The following is a 25,446-nucleotide window of genomic DNA, read 5'->3' on the forward strand; positions in this document are numbered from 1 at the left end:
TTAAAACTCCAGGCACCATAGCTTTTAACTTCCTTGATGCAAGCAAGCCTGCTCACCTCAACAAGGCACCCTTCTGAAAGAAGAAAATATTAAAACACATTCATAAGATTTTTTTTAATGTTTTATTTTCTTTAAATATTAACCACTTGCCCTCCTGAGGATTTACCCCCTTCCTGACCAGGCCATTTTTTGCATTAAGGCGTTGCGTTATTTTAACTGACAATTGCGCGGTCATGCAATGCTGCACCCAAATGAAATTTACGTCCTTTTTTCCCCATGAATTGAACTTTCTTTTGGTGGTATTTGATCGCCTCTGCATTTTTATTTTTTGCGCTATGAAAAAAAAGTGACAATTTTGAGAAAAAAATATATTTTTTCCTTTTTGCTATTAAACATGTCCAGTAAAAAAAAAAACAAAAGAAATTTCATCATACATTTAGGCCAACATGTATTCTGCTACATGTCTTTGCTAAAAAAAAAATCCCTATACATGTACAGTAATTGGTTCACGTGAAAGTTATAGTGTTTACAAATGGTGGTATACATACCGGGATTTTTTTAGTGATGGTGGTGATCAGCGACTTATAGTGGGACTGCGGGATTTCAGCGGACATTTTAACACTGGGGGGAACTGACTTGGTATCACTGACATCCCCAGTGACACCAATACAGTGATCAGTGCTAAAAAAAAAAGCACTGACATTGTACGAATGACACTGGGCAGGAAGGGGTTAACATGAGGGGCGATCAAAGGGTTAACTGTGTGCTGGGTGTGTTTTACTATGGGGTGGTGTAAGCACACTGCTTTGTGCACAGCCATCCAAAGCAATGTACCCGAGCTGACAGAGGAGAACAAAACAGTTTTCTTCCCCGTCAGAGATCCTCGGTAATCACTGACCAGGACTCGGTGACTGACAGCCGTGAATGGCAGTGCGGGTAGAGCGCGCCTGTGCCCCTTACCTTCTGCTATAGGGTGGTCAGGAAGCGGTTAAAATATGTTAATATTAATTTTACTAATCTTATCCCTTTTATGTGTATTTACAAAACATAACAATAGTCTATAGTCTTCTTTACTTCAACACAAAATGGTGTCAGACATGTTTTCTCTGTTTCATTCAGCTACTCTTAACCTTCACAAGAAAAGCTAACCATCATAAGAGCTTTCAGGAAGAGAAAGTATTTGTTGATCATACTGCATACACTGCATCAACAAATTATGCAGGCATCATTTTCCAAAAGTACTGACATCTTAATCCCCCTCTGTGTCATTTCATGAAATATTTAAAAAAATTCATATGAGCTATTTATGCCATACAGACGATTTCTCATTCCTTTAACAAATGACCTTAAGTGTGGAAACCATTCAGCATCTGACACAGCTTGTGGACAATCCAACTATAAAATCCTTCTTCAAGCAAGACGTTTTGGCACATTAGGTCACCAGTCAGCATTACATTTAGTTTTCATGAGGCAATATTTGGATTTCAAGACTCAAAGACATAACACAGTTCTTGATGGAAAAAAAACTATCCTGCAGTGATCAACAAACTTTGCTGCCTCCAATGACCTCCTAAAAGTAAAGAAAATGGACTGGGTAAAAAAAATGTTTAAAAGGGTATAATTTAATTCTGTTAAATAGAACCTCTTGCCTTACCTACAAGGGGGAAGTTACAGTGTCTCTGCAAAAGGATCCTTATAATCACCTTGCTTTCACTCCATTGCCACCCTGATGCAGCCAAAGACTCTGCCTAGTACATTTGAGTTCAGGTAAATGACTTTTTCTGTGGAATCAGCTCAACCTTTAGACCTCATTTACAATGGGTGTTTTGCCCCTGTGCATGAGGTTCTGGATATTTCATGCTGACAGAAGGCAGATATATATTGTCCAGCCCTTTCATAAAGTTTTATAGTCTTCCAGAAGAGCCACTGGATGGTGCATATGTGCCTTCCACCAGCATAAAAACACTGTAATGAAATGTAAAGGGGCTACAGTAAATGCCCAGTGTGCATGAAGCCTTAATTGCACTTGAATTATTACCGCACTTTTCAAGGTCAATATCACTTTGGCAGTGCTGCTTCAGTAGAATCTGCCCCACCTCTTAATTGCAGTCTCCCAGGTCTGAATCTTAGTAACAATCAATAAGAGCAGGGATCGCATTAGTGTAAGATCATTCATTAATAAAGGATAAAGTCATTTACATGAATTATATGCAGCTAAGCCCCATGTGTAGATGAAGCACAGCAGTAGACAAATAGGAGCATTCCATCGCCCTTCTCTGTTGATCTATTTTATTTTTTACTTTTCGCTATAAACATATCCAATAAGAAAAATTTAAAAAACAAAATTTCTTCATAAATTTAGGCCAAAATGTATTCTGCTACATGTCTTTGCTAAAAAAAAAAAATCCCAAAACGTGTAAATTAATTGGTTTATGTGACAATTATAGTGTCTACAAATAACGGTCTATAAATACTGGAATTTTTATTTATTTTTTATACTAGTAATGGCAGTGATCAGCGACTTATAGTGGGACTGTGGGACTGTGGCGGGCATTCTGACACTGTGTGGGAACTAACAGCCACTGACTTCTACAGTGACACTAATACAGTGATCAGTGCTAATAAAAAACACTGACACTGTACCAATGACACTGGGCAGGAAGGGGTTAATATCTGGGGCAATCAAAGGATTAACTGTGTGTTGTGCTTACACTGTGTGCTGTGCAGGGGTGGACTGACAACTCATGGGGCCCCCCGGGCAATAGGGGATCATTGGGCCCCTGTGTCCTTGCCCAAACTCAAAAAAGCCTATGAAAAAGGTACCAGGGGCATCTCATGGGGTCCCCTACTGACCCCGGGCCCTTGGGCAGTGCCTGAGTTTCCAAATGGTCAGTCCACCCCTGGTGCTGTGTGTACTAAGGAGACATGCTGGAGACATGCACAGCAGAGAGAAAGCAGCATGTCCATGCTGACTGTTGTTTACACACAGATCTTCCTCCTCTCAGCTTTTGGCGGCAATCACCCAAAATACCAAAAACAGTATTTGGGCTTAAGTTCCATCTGCTGAAGATGGATTATCTCAGTAGGTATAAATAGTTTACTTTTCAAAAAATGTTTCCTATCACATAATGTCCTTATATTGTTTAACCCCTACAAAGGTTTCAAATGTATTTAGTCCCTATAATCTTCCACCTTACTACAATTCACGTGCCTTAGGCTGGGGCAGGGGCAGACTGACAACTCATGGGGCCCCCAGGCAATAGGGGATCATGGGGCCCATGTGTCCTTGCCCAAACTCAAAAAAGCCTAAGAAAAAGGTACTAGGGGCATCTCATGGGGCCCCCTACTGACCCCAGGCCCAAATGGTCAGTCCGCCCCTGGGTTGGGGTGTTAATCGAATCAACTTTACAGTGGTGGTTCTCATAGGTCAGATTCATGGGAACATTCTACTGTCAGACTGATTGGTTATATACACTGGAGAGACTTATAGGATGGTGATAGCCTGAAGGGATCCTCCTGTTAATACTGGTTGTCCATCATCTTTTCTCTGTTTGAGAGCAATGGTGGATACATATCTCCAAGCCATTATATCCATGCATTTATGAATCTTATTAGTTTAACCGCTTCCTGACCACCCTATAGCAGATATACTGCTACAGGGCGGCAAGGGTGCGTAAAATCACGTGTATATATACGTGACTTTGCATTTCTGGGGAGGGGGCACGTGCGCCTTACCTGCGATACCATTCCCGGCAACGGCTGTCAATCACCGGGTCCTGACCGGTTATTACTCGCCGGCGCCCGGTGATTGCCGAGCATCTCCGATGGGGAGAACTGTTTGTAAACAGAACAGTTCTCCTCCCTGTCAGCTCGTGCACACTGCGTTGGATGGCTGTGCACAACACAGCCATGCAAAGCAGTGTGCTTATAGTGAAGCACACAAACACAGCACTTAGTAAAACAACACACAGCACACAGTTAACCCTTTGATCGCCCCTCCTGTTAACCCTTTCCTGCCCACTGCCATTAGTACAGTCTCAGAGCTTTTTTTTTTAGCACTGATCACAATATTGGTGTCACTAGGGATGTCAGTGACACCAGGTCAGTTCCACCCAGTGTCAGAATGGCCGTCGCAGTCCCGCTATAAGTCACTTATCGCCGCCATTACTAGTAAAAATTTAAAATTTTAAAAAATCCCAGTATTTATACCGCGATTTGTAAACACTATAACTTTCAAATAAACCAATTAATTTTCACGTATTGGAGGGTTTTTTTCTTAGCAAAGATGTAGCAGAATACATTTTGATTTTTTTTTATTTTTTTACTGGACATGTTTAATAGCAAAAAGTCAAAAATATTGTTTTTTCTGAAAATTGTCGTTTTTTTTTTTATAGCACAGAAAATAAAAAATGCACAGACGATCAAATACCACAGAAAGAAAGCTCTATTCATGGTAAAAAAGGACGTAAATTTCATTTGGATGCAGCGTTGCATGACCGCGCAATGGTCAGTTAAAATAATGCAGCACCGTAACGCAAAAAATGGCCTTGTCAGGAAGGGGGGTAAATCCTCAGGAGGGCAAGTGGTTAAGAGTCCATATGTTTTGGTAAGAGTCCTACTAATATATGGTGGTGGTGCACTTGTTTTACCAAAGACACATGGTGCATAACTTCACATATACCAGGACTTTGGGTCTATTTTGTAAGTTTCTCCTTACTTGGACTGGATTTAGGGCGTCATGTTGATGATGTTTACCATACACTTTTCCATTATCTATGTACACATTTGTAATCAATGATGGTTTAGCACGGCTTTCTTGCCCTCTTCCACTTCTTAAAGTGTCATGTAAAGCAAAGTTCAAAGCTAAAATCAGCAAACCTAACAATGGAGGTACGTGTAGCTCACCTGAAAATAAATAGGTCACGTGAAAATAAAGAATATAAATACCTTTTTTTGTTTCTAAAAAGTTTGGTAAAGTGATGTAGTGTACCCACCAGGGGCGGACTGACAACTCATGGGGCCCCCGGGCAATAGGGGATCATGGGGCCCCTGTGTCCTTGCCCACACTCAAAAAAAGCCTACAAAAGGTAGCAGGGGCATTTCACGGGGCCCCCTACTGACCCCGGGCCCTCGGGCAGTGCCCGAGTTCTCGAATGGTCAGTCCGCCCCTGGTACCTACTCCACACTGCAATGTGAGATAAGGGGACAGAACAAGCAGAATGTTTAGTTTGTTGTGTTTATGTGTAAAAAAAAATTCCATAAGGTGGGAGAGCAGGGGAGAGGAAGCAAATGTAATTGTATTGAACTTTCCCCTTTCTTTCTCTTCCTCTTCCCACAGCCGCTGCTGGATGATGCCTGTTCCTCTCCCCTCAGCTACTACGTGGCCAATAGGAGTGGAGGGGCAATCCTGCCAGAACCAGGCTTGTCGCTCAGCCACAATGGTACACAGGCACAAGAAGAGAGAGCAGTCACTGCTGGAAGGAAGATAGGCATCATAGTATAGGTGGCTGCAGGTGGGGGTGAGAGTGGCTTAGTCCTCATGTACACTTGACGTTTTTACAGCGGCTGTTTTTGGCTTTTGACATTTTTTTCTACAGCTAGTAAACCCCCCAGCATGGTATCCTATGTGTCCATGCACACACAGACTGTAATCAATGTTTTGTGGCTGGAAAAAAAAAACCAGGACTAGTGGGTTTCTAGAGGAGTTTTTTAGCTGGAAAAATGCTCTAATGCTGAAAAAGTATGCAAAACGCTGTAAAACATGGTAAAATGCTGCATTTTTTGGACTTTTTTTGACCAACAAAAAAATGTTCTTTTGTAAAAACAAATGCTAAAAAACGCAAACGTGGAAAAACACGGGAAAACGCCACTAAATGCGGCAAAATGCTGCTAAACGCTAATGCAGAAACGCTAAAAAAGCTAAAAAACTCACGTTTTTAACGTGACTTTTCACAGGTAACGTTAGCAGCATTATCAAAATGTCCAGTGTGCATGAGGGCTAAATGGTGGACTGAGGAGGGACAGAGATAGATAGCAGAGGAGCAGCTAACTGGCATTTAACCTGCTGGAGCCAGCCCTCACGTCAACAAAAATAATCACCTGGGACAGTTTACAGAGGAAAGGATAAAGTGACTAACCTACACAGGGCACAGCATGTGCAAAGAGAGTGGCAAAGTAGCAGGCAGAGAATCAACTGCTATATCATTGCCAATATGAGTAAGGAAGTCCATGGAAATGTCATGATCAACCAAGTATTTATCAATAAGGAAATGTTTTATTGTTGTAAGCTTCTCTACACAGGTTTAGATTAGACTTTTAAAGAATTAAACACAAATACAATTTTGGGATTTAATAACAGTCTATATAACTAAACTCTTCTTTACACCTAAATACATCTAACTCAATACACATATTACATAAATAAATAGAATACAAAAATAAATAATAAAATATGAATAGTAATAAATAAATAAATCCCAGAAAAATATACACCTAGTTTGCCCAAATGCAAAGAATGTCCGAAGTGTCTCTGTAGAAAAGTCTTTCCAAATTCTCAAAACAACTCGTATCCCTCTTCAATCATCCAGAATGGAATCTCCAAAATTCTCTGTGAACCTCAAAAAAATAAACTAATAATAGTGTATTACCTTTAAACTGATCAAACATGCAAACTTGTGAAAAACCGTGTATCATGCCAACTGCATAACGTATATCAGTCTCCCCTCTGATGATGTGCCTGTAGCACGAAAGGCCTAAGGAGGAGCTGTGCAGAGCGTGACGTCATATCACCGCCGGAGCCACGAGGAGGCCCGGCGGCCATTTTTATTGGGGTCAGTACTGCTGCTTTTTCTATTCACATATGAAACTGATTATGCACACTGCCCTGTTATGCGTTTTACATGAATAAAAAGTTTTTGGGAAGTACTACACTATCTCTGGCATCTGTTTTCTGGGGCTCCTATGTGGAGCTATCATTCCCACAGAGAGAGCACACTGCCATCTTAAGAGGAGCTTTTGTGTGGAGTGCCTGGCTGACCTTAGGGGAACCTCTGGACCTGACCCAGGTGTCTGTGATGACCCATCATGAGGAAAATGCCTGCTGCCTAACCTTTGATGTTCCTATCACCTGGGATGTCTGATTGTATATGCGCAAATCCATGCGTTTTCTGGTGAGTGCGCATTTCTGTTATTTGAAGGAGTAAAAGGCCGTGGAAGTTCGCATTTCTCCAGTGAAACATTGTGGATGCTTTATTGACTCTTTATTACTGTTTATCACTTATTTACTTTTTTAAGCGCTGCACTTTGACGTTTTATGTTTAACTGCATAACGTATACTCACACTTAAGAGAAAAAAATTATAATAATAAATAAATGATAATAAAGGATTTTTTGAATATTATCACGATTATATTTACCTATTGAGAGATTGTTTTATGTATTATATATTTTATATTTATTTATTTCACTTTTTTCCTCTGTTTTCATATCTGTTTAGATCCGTTTTACATCCATTTTTTAATCCGTTTACATCCGCATACATCCGTTTTTCGTTCGGTCCGTTTTTTTTACGGAAGAAAAATACGATTTTCTTCCATTCAAAAAAAATGGATGTTAACGGATGCATACATTAATGCTAATCCATAGAAATACATGGGTGTCTGTTTTTCATTCGTAAATGGACAGATGAAAAACGAACATACGGAACGCCCGTGTGAAAGGACCCCAAATCAACCCCAGAGAGTCTGCTAACTGACAGGCAGCCTGATTTGCCTTTGTCACTAAGTTACTTAATAAATGTTCCTCAGCACGCTTCAAAGTTCATTTTTAGCACTTGACTGATATTTCGTTTGTTTTGCTGCATTTTTAATCCACATTTTGGCATATTAAGAACAAAGCAAAACACATTAAAATGCAGGAAAGCTCAGAAAAACACAAATTAAAAACAAGTGCTAAAGGTTTACATTTTCATACCATCTAATGTTAATCTGGAAAATCCACATATCAGTGTTGAAAACCAGAGGTAAAAAGGAAGAATACATTCTCCATAAAATAGAACTAGCTTTTGGTTTATAATAACTGAGTTGGAATAAATATCTGTAACGGAAATTGGAAAAAGAAGCTGCCTGAGGTGTTTTTGTCTTGTCACAAGTTCAGCTTTAGGCCCCATTCACACTTGCAAATGGGGCTGTTAATGATTACATATGGGAAATCCAGTGGAAGGTCTCAGTGGTTAGCTGCAGGTGGCAGTCCCATTGAAAGCAAAGGGGTCCCAGCTCCTGCAGCTACTTGTGGCCGCTCACAAGTAAATGCTCACAGAGTAAGTATCTGTGAACCGTGTCATTCAGTGCCCAGGGCGAAGATGTAAAACCCCGCTCCCAGGTGGAGTAGGGGGTGGGATGAAGTATGTAGCGACATGCACAACACGCCTCATCAAAACAAATGAAACATATGAGTTTAATAGCAGTAGACATTCCATCCCGCAGTAAAATATTGGGGTAACAGTGATGTAGAAAGAAATGCATCAGTGTGAAGAAAAATGCCTGCGTGTTGGTGTTGTCACTGGAAGGAAAAGATGTCCCTGTGCCCGTGGTGTGAGTCTAACGCTGAGTTACACAGTTGGTTTTTTTTGTTCAGCTGGTGGTGGAAGAAAAAAAAATTAACAGATTCCCCAACTCCACAAAAGTGAGGTGGATGGAGGAATCCATCACCGCTGTGCCATTGTATTCTGACAGTGGGACTCCCCGATGTCAGCATACACTGATCAGTGGCTGCAGACGTTTGGCGTTGGCCACTGATCAAAGTTTTATAGCATGGACAATTTATAGAAGTCGATCCTCCAATCAAATTCTGTCAAACAGAAAGGTCGAGGGCCACACACAGATTGAAATTTGGCTGGTCCCTGCTGAACTGTCTGAGTTTCAATTCAATTTCAATTCTGTCTGTACCCATCTTTAGGAGGACTGATGTGGTGGTGGTATGAAGGAGGGATGGGAACTAGGAGGGTGGGGCCCTGTGGGGTACATGTAGCTAAAGCTGGTTATACACATTTTTATTATTTTGTGGCGTGAGTCTAAGACGGAATATTCACAATTAGTTTTTTTGTTCCTCTGGTGGACAGAAGAAAAAAAATGAACAGATTCCCCTTATCCACACAAATGAGGCAGATGGAGGAATCCTTCCCACTGTGACATCAGTGGGACTCCCTGATGTCAGCATACACTGATTAACACTGAAGCCGATGAGCTGCATGCTTCTGATTGAAGGATATATTCCAACAGGACCATTTCACAGAAGCTAATCTAGCAATGTAAGGTGGAGGGCGGGGCAAGCAATTGTCCCCTCTCCTCCATAATAATGACAGACCAAATAAAGCTATGGCAGTTAAGGTAATTTGCATATTCAAAAGGGATTGGTTAATTCAAATTAGCATATGTCAGTTTAAACAAATTCTGCATGAATTGCCATATATTTAAGTAAAAGACATATCAGCAGCAGTTATTCAGCGGCAGAAGACATAAGAAGAAAGATATCCCACCTGCCTCGTGGCTCTTCCCATGAAGCATGTGTCCGTTACCATAGAAAGGTGACTGTAAAGTTTGGTTTGTTAGTTAACCTGTGCTTTAATAGCTGGGCTGCAGCTGTATTGTTGAAGTTTTATATATAATAGTATATGTTAATTAAGTATAATTAAGTAGACCCAATTTGGCCATTGTTAATTATTTAATAATTAAATTAATGCCTATAATAAAGGGCCATGGCAATTTGGATCCAAATTTGTTGAGGGTGTTTTAATTTTTATATATTTATATATATAGCTGAATTTTAATTTGGTTGTTCTGCCTACAGTCCCATTGGCTTCTGTGTGAACTGGTAGGGCTACACGCAGTTCGAAATTCGGCCGGTCCCTAATGAACTGGCCGATTTTTGATCTGTGTGTGTACAGCTTAAGGGGCTCTGTGTGGCTATAAAGGAGGAAAAGTGGGGGAGAGGGAGAGGACAGCTCTAGGGCTAAATTTTGTGTTCTATATTTAGACTAAAATCCAGATTTCTTGCTACATATAGATATCCCAAAATGATTTATGCGGAGTCACTGCAGAGAGATTTTTAGACATTTCTAACTGTCATTAAAGAGTAAGTGTAACTGATCACAGGCTTGGAAATAAAATTCTAGCAGACCTCATCTCCTTTGCAAGTAAAACACGTAGCCTTTAGTAAATGTCCAGTAATGAGCCTGGGAAGTAGTGAAGTTGTCCTGGTCTGTGGTCTCATTAGAGTGGCTGGATACTGACTAAACACTAATTTGCAACACTGATTACAGACTGAGACAGGCAGCAAGTTTCATAAATCTGGTATTTCTGACACTAACCCAGCTTGTTCTACATATACTTTTTAGCACTTCACCTTAATAGCAGGGTCCATGGCCTGCATGAAGAGCTTGTGAGCTGGCCAGGGAAGAGCTCTGGTTACTGCTGGGCAGGACAGTGATCGGTGCTGCAGAGTGATGAACTTTCTCTGCCTACTCTGTCCTGCTCAGACTGTGCAAGCCCTGATCCAGCCAGACAGACTGACAGCAGCCAAACCTCGGAAGGATCGTCCTTCTGTATGGATACTGGTATGGCGGCAGCTACAGAGAAGAGGCATACAGGCACAGCCTCAGTGGTGTGATGGCCAGGCCATTTGGTGAAGAGCTTCCCCAGAATGTAATGAGCATAGTGCAGCTCCTAATGTAACACCCCTCTCCTGCCTCCTCACAAGACTTCGCCCAGGGCAGTTGCTCCTTCTGCCCACCCCTCCTCCTGGCTCTGTCTGGGAATAATGAGCCCATGATGCAGACAGGAATAAGAAAAAATCCACGGGAACGGGATGGAATTGTTTTTCTTAAATGAATAGTGTACGTGCTTTTTTTTTGGAGAAAATACATTCATTTCAAAATCAAATGTTAACAGCAAACAAGAAAATACAAAGTATTTTCAAACGACATTTGTTAAGTCATCAAATGTACTGAGAATTTTTGTACAAATAGTCATACAAATTTTCATCCAAATATTTATACAGAAATCTACTAGTGGCCAGCATTAGCCTCTGTTGAGTACAGGGGCGAACTGACCATTCGAGCTCTCGGGCACTGCCCAAGGGCCGGGGGTCAGTAGAGGGCCCCATGAAATGCCCCTGGTACCTTTTTATAGGCTTTTTTGGGTGTGCTTTGAGTGTGGGCAAGGACACAGGGGCCTCATGATCCCCTATTGCCCGGGGGCCCCGTAAGTTGTCGGTCCACCCCTAGTTGAGGAGGTTGCATATCAAGTGATTGAAGTATGTTTCCAGAAGTGAGAGTGATTAACCCATATAGCACTTTCAGGTGAACTGGCCAGACAATGACAAATCGGATATATTACTTTGTTTACCTTTATTCAACAATAAAGTAGTGTTCTGACAGTGATGTTAATATTTTAGCATTGCCTCCTAGATTCTGAAATTAATGATTTTGGATAGGAAAATTGTAAGTGCACCTCTTGGTGGCCTTGTTCTCTGGGTGGTAAGATGTGTCTACTCTACTGAAAAAATGAACAGAAAGCTTTTTTCAAAAGATGGCACTTAACAGGTTTTCCAAGTAAGGATCTTGAATAGCTTAAAATTGCCTCAACTGAAGTACAGCCTCACAGACACAGTTTCTGGAGGTGTTTATAAAACATATGGCAACTTTTTTTGTTATATTTTCAGGGTAAAGGTAGATTAGCAGGCTGTTGACATATACTACCTTGAAGAAGTCTAGCATGGACTGTTTAGCAACAGGTGAAATGGGAGCATGGATGTAATTTTTCGATGTGCAGCTTTCTGAGTGCCTTGGTGGTACATCATGGTGGAGACATGTCAATGTAAACATGCAGGTAGGAGAAGGAAGTAATTGGCTAGGAGTGCCAATAAATGTTGCCAAAATGTTGCAAAGTATTACAATGTGAACAGCAGGGAAAACTTATGTAGTATTTTATTTCTAGCAGAGGCCATTCCCCCCCAACTTTTATTTCTGGTAACTCAGGAAGCCACCGCTACTTTAAGGCATGATGTGTAGTTTAATATGCACTACCTAATTTTCTTAATTATATTTGGCCAATACAGAGTTTTGTGTTTTTGCACCCTGAACACATTTTTTCTTGTACAGATTAATAGACAATTGTTGTTCAACCTTCACTGATGTTTCAGAGCACCATTTTTTTTCTCTAAAGCTGTTCCAAGAAATCTTGGTTTTAGGAACAATATAATTCAGGACCAATGTGCAAAGTATTAAAGGCACCTAAAGTGTATCTTTACCAAAAGGTTTTTTTTAATTTGTTCCAGTGGGGATGGGTTAGAACCTCTATCTAAGGCTTCACACCTTCTTTGTACTGCCACTTAGGACACAAATGCTGGGGGCAATACAAGCCATCTTCACTCACAAATGACGCTGGTTAGAAGGAATGCTAGCCACCAGAAAGATCACTGGCATCCCCAGTAGGATGTTCATAAGCTTGACATTGACAATCCAAGCCATAGGACCACCTCTCCAATGCATTTCACCAAGTAGGGCTTGGTTGTCTGCAACTAAGCCCTCTTGGGTGAAACCCATTAGAGCGGCTGTGCTAAGGAAGTGACTGTCAATGTTAAGCTTGTAAGCATCCTAATACAGTAGATGTGGATACCAGTGAGTCCTGGACAGCAGTAAAACCTGATAGGGGGTTCTCATTCTACCTCACCCTATCTAAAACAAAAATAACTTTGGGCTAAAGATATACTTCAAGTGGGTCATCCATAAACACTTTTTTATCCTTTGTACTGCGGGTTATTTAAAGTGGTTGTAAAGGGTCCAGGTTTTTTAGCTTCATGCATTCTATGCATGAAGGTAAAAAACCTTTTGTGTGCAGCACCCTCCCAGCCCTTCCCAATCCTTACCTGAGCCCCCTCTGATCCAATGTTCTTTACAGTGCTGTATAGGAACTTTCCCTCTTCATTGGCTGAGACAACAGTGGGAGCCCATTGCCTCTGACTGCTGTCAATCACAATCAGTGAGCCAATCGGGAGAGAGCAGGGGGGCAGGGCCAAGCCACAGCTCTATGTGTCTTATGGACGTATCAGTGATGCCCCAGGACAAGCGACTTTTTAGGGGGGATTGCTCGAGGGGGAAGAGCCAGGAGCGGCAATGGGGGACCAAAAAAAGAAGATTGGGGCAGCTGTCTGTAAAACTACTGTACAGAACAGGTACGTATGACATAGTTCTTGTGTAAAATGTACTTGTGAGCCACTGAGGAATACAAATATCTGTGTGTGTATATAAACAAAGTGTCGCAGGCTTCCTTGCTCACCCTCACGTGATGTGCGTTAGAAAAATATCTATAAAGAGATTGGATGCCGCGCTCTATTCATTGTTTTAAGAAAAAAATATATAGTAAAGAATCAATATATATTCTCAATTAACACCGTAACTATTCATGCACCTTGTGCCAATATTTGCATAAAACAAAGAATCCTTATAAATAAAAATGATAATAATACTAAGTTGAGAATAAAATATAAATGAATAGTCCCATATTCACTGAAATGATGACAATTTCCATATACAGTAAGTTCAACAGAAAGATGAATGCAGTATACTCTCCTTTGTAGTAGCCTGTGCTGTGTGGCTGTAATAGTTAACAATATTAGATTTTGTCTATCACAGTGATTCACAGTGCAGCTCTTATTGTTAACTATTACAGCCACACAGCACAGGCTACTACAAAGGAGAGTATACTGCATTCATCTTTCTGTTGAATTTTTATGGAAATTGTCATCATTTCAGTGAATATGGGACTATTCATTTATATTTTATTCTCAACTTAGTATTATTATCATTTTTATTTATAAGGATTCTTTGTTTTATGCAAATATTGGCACAAGGTGCATGAATAGTTACTCACGGTGTTAATTGAGAATATATATTGATTCTTTACTATATATTTTTTTCTTAAAACAATGAATAGAGCGCGGCATCCAATCTCTTTATAGGTAAGTATGACATGTTTGTTATTTTATAAAAAAAAAAAAAAACTTTAGTACCACTTCAAGTGATGATAGCATATCTGTAAACAACAAACTGTGTTTTTAACTTTGTTTTAGGGAATATGCAAATCACAGTTCTGTCTATGTAAAGTATGTGAAGCTTTTCCTAATGTTTTTGGAGAAGATGATGAAATGGCTTATGATCAGACAGTGCTTAAACATAAATTTGATATACTTATTGGAATTTGCATGATGGAATAATTCTGTTTGCTTGTGTTAAGTGCAGCAGTCCCCATGCCGGTTCTAAGGCCGAGAAACGAGTATTAAATGTGTTCTGTCCTTGCTACACATTTTCCTGTGTATAAATCAACTTGCAGCTAAACCCTCTTATTTTGCAATAAGCCAGACTGAGTGTAATCTTGAAGCTTTATTAACAAAACAGGATGGGTGAAACTATTGAAAAAACAGGTAAGAAATATTTACAGTCAATGTATAAAGCATACAGAAAACACATCAAATAATTGGGCTACACGACCGCGCTGTTTTAAAATTTGACAGATAGGTTGGGAAGAAGTCTCCCCGTACTATCTGTCAGAGGGAGGGGGGGCAGCGGATAGTGGCTGTGACTATGGGAACATGTTACATATTCCACCCTAAAAACATGTTCTTAAAGGTGAACTTATCCTTTAACCACTTCCTGCCCGTCTGCCAGCAATGTACTGCGGATGCGCGGTAGCTGCAGGCAAAGTGACATACCCGTATGCGTGCCCCCCGCGCTGACCCCCGCTGTCATTCGCTGCAGGAGATGTATGTCAGCAGATCTCGGCCAGAGATTTTGTCTGGGACTCTGACGATCTCCTACAGCGAATGGAGATGCAGAGTTGTGCCTGTATTTGTAAATACAGGCACAGGATCTAGCTGGTTCTTCTCTCCCTGGAACCATTTTGAGAAGAAATACATCACACATGAGCAAAAGCAGCACACTGCACCCACACACATTATATAGAGACATTTTAACCCCTTGATTGCCACATTTAACCCTTTCATTGCCCCCTGCCACCCTGCCAGTGCTACTAGTACAGTGTCAGTATACAGTATATTTCACTGATCACTGTATTAGCGCCATTAGCGACATCAGGTATTGTCAGATAGCGTCAGGGTCAGTTAGCGTCCCTCCCAGCCAGGGTCAGCTAGTGTTAGATTGTCCACACACTATCGCACTCATACTATAGGTCGCTGATCACCGTCATTACTAGTATAGTGTTTTTATGGATCAATATATTGATCATGAACAAAACTATACCAGTGCCCCTTAGTATTAGTATCCCCAAAAACACAGTGTTAGCAGGATCATCCCCGTTCGCTGCCAATACTAGCGTTTAGTCCCAACGCTCGCCCCACCCCTAACAAGAAGTGCAGTGTCAGTATAATTTCTGATCTCTGTCACCTGTAATACATTGCACACAGAACCGCAGTGTTCACAGGATCAGGCCTGTTCTCTGCCAACATTAGCAGGTGAATTTTATTGGAAGCAGTTCAAGCAGTCCCTGACAGCCAGGTGCTCTTTTTCCCACGAGTCGCACTAGGTACCTATAAATTTAGAGCTCAAAATGTCCAACCAAAGGTACACTAGTAAAGAGGCCTACAGGATTCTGAGCATGTCAGGTGAGAACAAAGGGGAAGACTCCCTGACACAATCCACCTCAGAATACAAACCTGTAGACAGCAGCGGCACCCTGACAGGTAGCTCGGACGATAGAGAAGAGGTCTCTGTTAAGATTAGGCGTACCCGACCCCATGAAGCTGAAGTGCTAGGATCGAATGACTTGTCTCATATGCAGCAGAGTGCCAGTACTTATTCCGCACTATCTTTTGGTGAAATGGCGAGCAGCAGCGGCCTAGTATATCCTGTCTCTTTTATACTAGCACTGCAGTATGACTTGGTGACGTGGGGAGTACCATAAGTGCAGTACAAGATTGTGCGGTGGCGAGCACAAGTATTGTCTTGCAGCCACCAAGAATTCGCACACAGGCCCGTAGCCCCTAGTGTCCTTCCGGACTTGCTTGGAAATCCTGATTGGCAGCCCATAGATTCTGCAGCCCCTGTACTTCCCCCATTCACTACCCAACCCGGAATTCAGTTGGAAACAGCAAATTTAAATACTCCCCTTGTTTTTTTGGAGCCGTTTTTCACAGAAGATTTCTACAATTTGATTGTGAATGAAAGCAATTTATATGCTCAACAATATATCGCCGCAAACCCAAATTGAAAACTTGCCAGACCATTCGCATGGAAACCCATTACGGTTTCTGAATTTAAAACTTTCTTTGGCCTAACCCTCAACATGAGCATTACAAAAAAGAATGAGTTGTAGTCGTATTGGTCCATAGACCCGATTCATCATATGCCCGTGTTCTCTGCCGCCATGACCAGGCATAGATATAAGACGAAAATGCACTTCATGCATTTCAGTGATAACATACTCTGTCATCCTTGGGATGACCCGGAACATGACAGGCTCTACAAAATTCGGCCCCTCATAAACCACCTCACTGAGAAATTTGCAGATGTGTATACGCCCCAGCAAACCATTTGCGTGGATGAGTCCCTCATTCACTTTACTAGCCGCCTTGCATTCAAACAGTACATCCCCAGCAAGCGTGCCAGATATGGTGTCAAATTGTATAAGCTCTGTGAGAGGGCCACATGCTATACGTACAAATTTAGGGTTAATGAGGGAAACGACAGCAAAGTAGAGCCCCTCGACTGCCCAGACTACATGGGGAGCAGTGGCAAGATAATTTGGGACTTGGTGTTGTCTTTGTTCCGTGAGGGGTACTACTTGGACAATCTTTATACAAGCGTGACACAATTTTGACATCTGTACAATCTTAGAATTGGCTCATGTGGCACCGTGTGACCTAATATCCGGGGCTTTCCCCAACGACTTGTAAATGCCCAACTTAGAAAGGGGGAGAAAGCCTGCTTGAGGAATGATGAATCTCTCACAGTGAAGTGGAAGGACAAACGGGATGTTTTCGTCCTGTCTTCCATTCACGCAGACGCGGTAGTCCAAATGAACACGGTATCTGGAGTTTTTGAGAAACCCCTCTGTGTCCATGACTATAACCTTAATATGGGAGGGGTGGACTTCAACAACCAAATGATAAATTGCTTCCATTTATGGATATTTCACTATATAAATAGCTCGTTTAACCACGGACATTGATGTAGAGTTTTATCCTATTTATATATCTCAGATTTTATATGTTTATTGTAACATCATTTACTACTGCACTTTACTTCATGGATCACCACGGACATTATTGTATTTAGATTCTGCCCGTGATGCACTTTATTGTTGGCAATTTCGGTTTGAGCTGTTTAGCTGATATTTTCATGTGTTTACTTAATGCACTTTACTGTTTCACTCAGCTCATTACATTTATGATGCAATTTACCATATTGTTTGACTTTTAGATTTCTCATTTACTAATGGTTTTTGCACTTTTATGTGTTTCACTTTACCATTCCACAATATATATATCTTTTATTTTATTTTTTAACTTTTTTACATATACTATTGTAGCGGATTGTTACCTTCACTTTGTGTGCTAGTGTCAGGGATCGCCGCGGCACATAGGTCTGCGCATGCACAGATTGGCAAAACGCACTAACACTCGGGCGCTAGGACCTGGGCGCCTGCAGCGGCAGTTGCGGCCGCGCATGCGCACTCGTGCACACGGGTGTGCACTTGTCACCAATGACAGCGCAGGACGCTCTATTTAAAGTCATCTCTTGCAATGCTCAAGTGCCGTATGGTCTTATTTCTGTGTTCCTGTTCCTAGTTCTGAGATTGCCTTGTTGCCGAACCTGCCTGACCCGGTTTATCGTGACCCTCTCCTGCCCTGATCCCTGGCTTGTCTGACCATTCTTCTGCCTTCTCCTGTTTACCTGACCTCCTGTTGCTGAACCTGGCCTGTGACCTGTTTATCCTTTTGCCTGCCGCTCTGTACCGTCTGCCTCCGCTGTTACCGACCTGGCCTGTCTGACTACGCTACACACTATCTCTTCACATCTGGCTCTCACCTGCTACCTACCACTGGCAAAACCACCTCTACCACAGCTGGTTGTACTCGGGAGTCGCTACCTGGTCTCAGGCTGCTTCACGTCCATCCCCACCATCAGGGGCCCTGGTGAAACAGCAGACTGAGGCTTAGACTCCGCGCAATGAGGTATTCCGGCCTGTGGGTCGCTAGAGGCTACTGCCAGTCGGTCCGTGACAGCTAGCTGCTCCCCAGATATCGCCAGCGCTCCCCTATATATTAGATTCTGTTACATAGGCTATATATAACGCTTTTGTAATTTACAAAGCAACTGGATGAAGTGGATCCTTCCTAAAATTTCTGGAAGAGATCATCACGGTCCTTTTGTATCCAGAAGGTGCTGTGGCCCAATCCTCAAATCCAGATGCAGTTAGCCGGCTGTATGAGAGGCATTTTCTGGATGTCCTCTCTGGTACCAAAACCAAAGGTCACCCCAAAGATGTCCTGTCTGTAGCAAACACGGAATAAGACGCGAGACCAGCATTTTTTTGTCCTTCCTGTCCTGGCCAACCTGGTCTCTACCTCAAGGACTGCTTCCATCGCTACCATACATTAGTGGAGTATTAGTATAGGGTACAGCACAGCACAGTAAAGGGCACATATTCAACATTTTCACAAAGGGTCCCAAAAGATGTTAGATAGTCAGGAAACTGTCCATCACATTTTGAGAGACCCAAAACTCAGAGGTTGTTACAAAAAAGTTTAACCGTTTCAATACCGTGCAATTTTACACCTTCCTGCCCAGGCCATTTTTCAGGTTTCAGCGCTCTCACACTTTGAATGACAATTGTGCGGTCATACAACACTGTGCCCAAACTAAAATTTTCTCATTTTCTTCACACAACTAGAGCTTTCTTTTGGTGGTATTTAATCACCGCTGGGGTTTTTATTTTTTGCTAAATTAACAAAAAAAGGCCAAAAATTTTGAAAAAAAACCCCACATTTTTCTTTGTTTCTGTTATAAAAGTTTACAAATAAATAATTGTTCTTCATAAATTTAGGCCGAGATGTATTCTGCTACATGTCTTTGGTGAAAATAACCCAAATTAGGATGTATTTTTTAGTTTGTAGGAAAGTTATAGAGTTCACAAACTATGGTATAGATCTGAAAATTGATCAATCCTGAAGTACTGACAGCCAATCTAATTTCTTGAGGTTCAAGAATGTCAGAATAGTACAAATATCCCCAAATGACCCCTTTTTGCAGAGTAGACAGTCCGACGTACTTCATAAGAGGCATGGCGAGTTTTTTGAAGTTGTATTTTTTTGTCATAATTTTTCGGAAAATGAAAAAATTAAAAAAATTATTTTCACTATTTTTTTTTTTACATACTGTCACCAGTGCAGTACAGCGTCATCATATAACTGGCATGGCGGTGAACAGGGACACTGACTGGTGACAGTACGAAAAAAAAAATATATATATATATTTTTTTGATTATATTTAATTTTTTATTACATTTTTTTATTTTTTTTAAGATTTTTTTTCATATTTTACTATGACCAAAGTAGTACAATGTTACCATAGTAACATTGTACTACTTTGGGGAAGTGATCAGTATTTTTTTTTTTTTTTTTTTACACAATTTGCTTATAGCAAAGAATTACTTTGCTATAAGCAAGCATTTACCTGAATGAAATCGATTCATTCAGCTTTTTTTTTTTTTTTTTTTTTTGTGCTTAGCTGTGATTTGGTCACAGCTAATCACATGACATGTGCATGTGATTAGCTGTGACCATTCACAGCTAGGCATCCATGTATACAACTGTCATGTGACCTGCTGTGATTGGTCACAGCAGGTCACATGGTACCAGCAACGGGAGCCGGTACTCGGATCTGTCATCGGCCGTGTCCGAGGTGCCCGGCCGGTGACAGATCGCACTGCTGCGCCGCTCTGCATTAGCGCAAACGGCGCATGTACGGGAGCACGCCAAATGGCGTGCACCCGGAATGGAGAGACACATCTGAAGCCGCCAAACGGCCATTGGCCGGGTGGCAAATGGTTAAAAAATAAATAAACTAAAGTTAAAAAAAAATTCAAAAATTATCAAGTTTTATTGAGATGAGTTCTATTGTTACTTTGTTTTGCTTTACAGGAATACCATTCACTTGTTGGTTTGGGTTAATGTTCTATTGTTACTTTGTTTTATTGTTAACCATTGTTTACTTTGCAGGAACACCATTCAGCTGCAGAACCAAACTGTTTATTCTGACAACAACAGGGTCTTGCTCTCATAATATACATAACTAGGTATGTGCAGTGCTGTCCTATGAGATTTTTCATCTGCAGTTAAAAGAAGAGCATGTATGCCAAAGCATGGGAGCCGGGGATGGCCAGTGGGTGGATGGCCCCTATGGTTTGCATATATATTTTATAATATTTTTTGACACATTTCATGTGTGCCCACCATTAGAAGTGGGTGGATGCAGGGAGGTATATTCTAATGGTGGGCATACCACACACTTTATCTGGAAGAGATATTGCAATAAAAAAGTAGTTTTAGTAATTTACTGTTTTATTGTTAACCATTGCTGTTTTCTTTGCAGGAATGTCATTCAACTAAAAAATATAGTTTTTTTTTTAATTTTCGGGTTTTTTTTATTTTTAGTGCAAAAAAAAAGCATCAGGTAATCAAATACCACCAAAATAAAGTACTTCACTTTGCCTGTACGGGCTGTCAGTCCGCAGTACATTGAAGGCGGGCAGTAATTAAGCAGTTAAAGATCTCAATTATAGGAAGTAAAATGCACTTACTGTACACACTCGTGGGGGTTGATTTACTAAAACTGGAGAGCGCAAAATCTGGTACAGCTTTGCATATAAACTAATTTGCTTCCAGGTTTTTCTTTCAAAGCTTAATTGAACAAGCTGACGTTAGAAGCTGATTGGCTACCATGCACAGCTGCACCAGATTTTGTATTCTCCAGTTTTAGAAAATCAAACCCATGGAGTCAAACCAAGACTATTACTTATATAAAGGCATCCACCAATAGTTATGATTAGTCAACCAATTTAATGAAAGTTTACTCTAAAATCAGGGAATTCAAATTCAAAATGTGTGATTGCACATGACAGATGGCCATGAAGTTCTCTCTGTGTTGCTTGGGATACATTGGCCTGATACTGGCATTTTTTAACTGCACGGCAATGTCTTACTAATATAAACATCTGATATGATCAAACTTAAAATTCCCAGCCACTTGCTTCCTTAACCAAAGCTGGTGTAGAGATCAGCTTAACCACTTGTCAACTGTCCACAGTACTTGTACTGCAGGCGGGTGACAGCTACAGGCAGAGCGACATACTGGTACGTCGCTGTGGCTGTACTAACACAGGGGGTGCCCGCCCCTCCATGACTGTTGTGTCCACTGGATGCAGCGGAATGCAGATCCTGGTAAACGGGACCCAGTGGTCATCTGATCGCTATGCAAGCAATCAAGCTGATTCAGAACATCTCTGCTTCCCCTTCTAGTGAGCTGTGATTGGTCCACAGCTCTTACATGGTACATGGGCCGATCACATCACCCTGTGCCATGTAATCAGCTGTAACCAAACACAAATCACTAGTATTTTGAACTCTCATGAATTAACCCATTCATGAGAGTTCAAAGCAAGCTTTGCATTGCAGGAGCAATTGTCAAAGTGTAAAAAAAAAAAATCCCTGATCACTCCCCGGAGTGTTACAATGGTATTATGGTAACATTGCACTACTCTGATGAAAGTATTTTTAATAATAAAAAATGATGTTAAAATATTTTTCAAAAATGTTTTTAAACATTTTTTGCTTTTATTTTAACTACTCACTGACTATTTGCCCGCAATGTGTGGGCAAGCAGCGGATCTGGGCAAAGAGACGTACCCTTAAATCACTTTCTATTTAAAGGTGTGAGCATGCAGATGTGCGCTCCCCCCTGTTGGTCCAGGGAGAGAACACCATACTGTGAGTAAAAGCACTACATTTTACACACACGCGTTAGATTAGCACATTCAACACTTTGATCACCCCTATTAACCCCTTGATCACCTCTGTCACCCAGCCAGTGCCATTAGTACAGTGTTAGTATATTGAAGTTTTCAGTGATCACTGTATTCTCCTAGATTGTAAGCTCGAAAAAGAGCAGGGCCCTCGAACCCCTCGTGTATCGCATTGTATTGTTACTGTACTGTCGCATGTTCTGTCCCCCTTTGTAATGTACAGCGCTGAGTGAACTCTTGGCGCTTTATAAATACTGTATAATAATACTGCCACTAGCGACATCAGATTGCCCGCACACTTTTGCACTCACGTCACGCTATAGGTTGCTGATCACCATTACTAGTATAGTGCTTGTACGGATCAATATATTGATCATGAACATAACTATACTAGTGCCTCCTTAGTATAGTGTCCCCAAAAATGCAGTGTTGGCAGGATTAGCCCTCTTCGCTGCAAGCACTAGCGTTTAGCCCCTCTTCTGTTTTTCATGGAAGATTTGTATGAATCGATTGTGGGCCAAAGCAATTTATACAACAATATACTGCCCACCCAAATTCAGCTCGAATGTAAAACATTTTTAGGCCTAACCCTCATCATGAGCATTACAAAAAAGAACGAATTGCGGTCCACACACCTGATTCATCATATGCCCATGTTCTCTGCTGTTACACATATGCACAACAAGGTCCAGCAATGTACTGGTACGTTGCTGGATGTTGAGTGGTTATACCGGGATGATGCCAGCAGCTTCAGGCATCATCCTGGTATAGTTTTTTTCAGCTGGTGGTCAGCTTCATGTAAAAGAAATCCAAGTAGCTAATTAACCACTGGATCACTTTTACAAGTAGCGGGAAGGGATGTCCCGTCATGCCACCTTCCACGGCTTTCTCGGCTTCTCTCATCCCACTAGGGAACCCAAGAATGCTGCCAGCGACTACAATGGCTGACCATATAGTTAATCATCTCATGGAAATTAGAAGCCACGAGCATTTCATAATTTCAGGTTTGCCAAATATAAACAGCGCCATTTTTAAAATTGAGAAAGCATCTGATCACACTGATCTTGGTGTGATCAGATGCTTTGAAGGCAGAGGAGAGATTTAGAATCTAATAGACCCCAGATTTCTCAGAAAAGTACCTGTCACTGTTTATAGCTATCACAAGAGATACTTACATGCCCTGTGATAAAATAAAAGTGATAAAAAAATGAAAGGGACAGTGAAAAAATAAAAACAAGCAAAACAAATAATAATTTGAAAAAATTACCCCCATCCCTCCCCCCAAATGCAAGCGTTGGTCCCGTGTCGGTATGTAAACACAGATTATACAATGCATGTGAGTTGTCACCATGAACGTCAGATTGAGGGCAATAATTCTAGCACTAGACTTTCTGTGTACATCTAAAGTAGTAACCTGTAAAAGCTTTTAAAGCATCGCTTATGGTTGTTAAAAATGAATGTAGTTTGTCATCATTGAGTGGGAATTCGCAATTTTAAAGCATGTCATGTGTGGTATCTATTTGCTCGGCATATCAATTTTTATCAAACACTTGGACAATATATAGTGTTTTTGTGCATTTTATTTAAAAAAAAATGTATTTTTTCCAAAAAAGTTGTTTAATGAACCACTGCGCAAATACTATGTGACATAAAACATTTCAACACCCACAGTTTTATTCTATAGGGCCTCTGTTTTAAAAAAATATATAATGTTTGGGGGTTCAAAGTAATTTTCGAGCAAACAAAATTTTTTTTGTAAACTAAAAGTGTCAAAACAACTTGGCCTTCAAGTGGTTAGAAAAGTGGGTGATGTGTGGCAGAAGCTTTTAATATTGGCCCTGAAATGCCAGGATAGTAGAAGCACCCCTCCAAATGACCCCTTTTTGGAAAGCAGACACTCCAAGGTATTTGCTAAGGGGCATGGTGAGTATTTTGCAGATATCATTTGTTACCACACGTTTTTGAAAGTTGAAGAAAGAAAAGGAACATTTATGGACCTTCCAGCTCTCCTAGAGTAACTGCCTGTTTTCTGGAATCTCCTCCATCACCCTATTTAAGAACTGTCATCGCAGCGCAGCTGTCAAACAGTGGGAGCCAGTGTCAAGGGCGGAGCAGATTTTTTTCTCTTTTTTCAGATTGGTGGTGGCGGCGGGGATTGTGATTGACGTTGGATCTACTTCGGGGGGCTTTTTTTTTTATTTTTTATAAAGGACTTGTCAAAGACTGTCTGTCTTTTTTTACACTACACTTTTTTTTGTAAATAGGCAGCAGTACCATGTACTGCATACTCATGCACATGGGGGTTGGGATCTGTGGGCCCCCTTGTTAAAGGGGGTTCCAGATTCCGATAAGCCCCCCACCTGCTGACCCTCACAACCGCCGGCCAGGGTTGTGGGGAAGAGGCCCTTGTCCCCATCCACATGGGCACAAGGTGCTTTGGGGGGAGCCCCTGCCCCATGTTGACAGCATGTGGCCTGGTATTGTTCAGGAGGGGGGGATACATGCTCAGATAAGGGTCTGGTATGGATTTTTGGGGGCCCATGCCATTTTTATTAATTTTGGCATGGGGGTTCCCCTCAAAATTCATACCATTTTTAAAAAAACAAATTTTAATTGTCAGGCAATGACGAGAATTCTGTTGGCATTCAGCTGTCAGCAGACAACCCTGCTGACAGCAGAAACATGAATGAATGTTTCACTACTGAAACACCGCATGACTTAATAATATAACTCATGCAATATTTTAGTCACTGAGCGGTATCTTACCATATATTCAGATGCGGTAATATACCACTCACTAATTTTGGTAGGTTCAAATGTTCGACCGCAAACCGAACTGGCGGTGTTCAGCCCACCACTATGTCCTACGTCAGCTCACAAGCTTATGGTCTTCGTTCGTTCTCAGGGCATCATTATACATGTACACAAGGGCTTCATTCTTTACATCCACATTTCTAACCTCAGCTGGATTTTTCTGAACATACTTCAAAACCACTTAAGGTTGCATTTGTAACTACTTATTTTCCAAATAATCTGCCTTGCTAGCAGATGTTTTCCCATTTCAAACTGAATAGTCAGGATTTGAAGTACCAGTCAGGCCTATCCATTGCCCTTATCTCTTTTACTTACTGAAACCAAAACTTTAGGATAAGGTCTAAAGAAAAAAACAAAATACTTAGCAAGTCCCTTTGCTGCAGGCATCCAATCACTATTTCCAGCCTAAGCAGGTAGGTACACCCCCCCCCCCCATTCTTTCTACCGGTGGTCACTTGCTTTCTTTACATGCTCTCTACTTTCAATCTGTGCTGCATCTTTAATCAGCAAAGTTGCCTACTTGCAGTGAAAATCAAGT

Source organism: Staurois parvus, unplaced genomic scaffold (genome assembly GCF_062004578.1).
Source record: "Staurois parvus isolate SC_StPar_1 unplaced genomic scaffold, SC_StPar_1.0 ptg000468l, whole genome shotgun sequence".
Lineage (NCBI taxonomy): Eukaryota > Metazoa > Chordata > Amphibia > Anura > Ranidae > Staurois > Staurois parvus.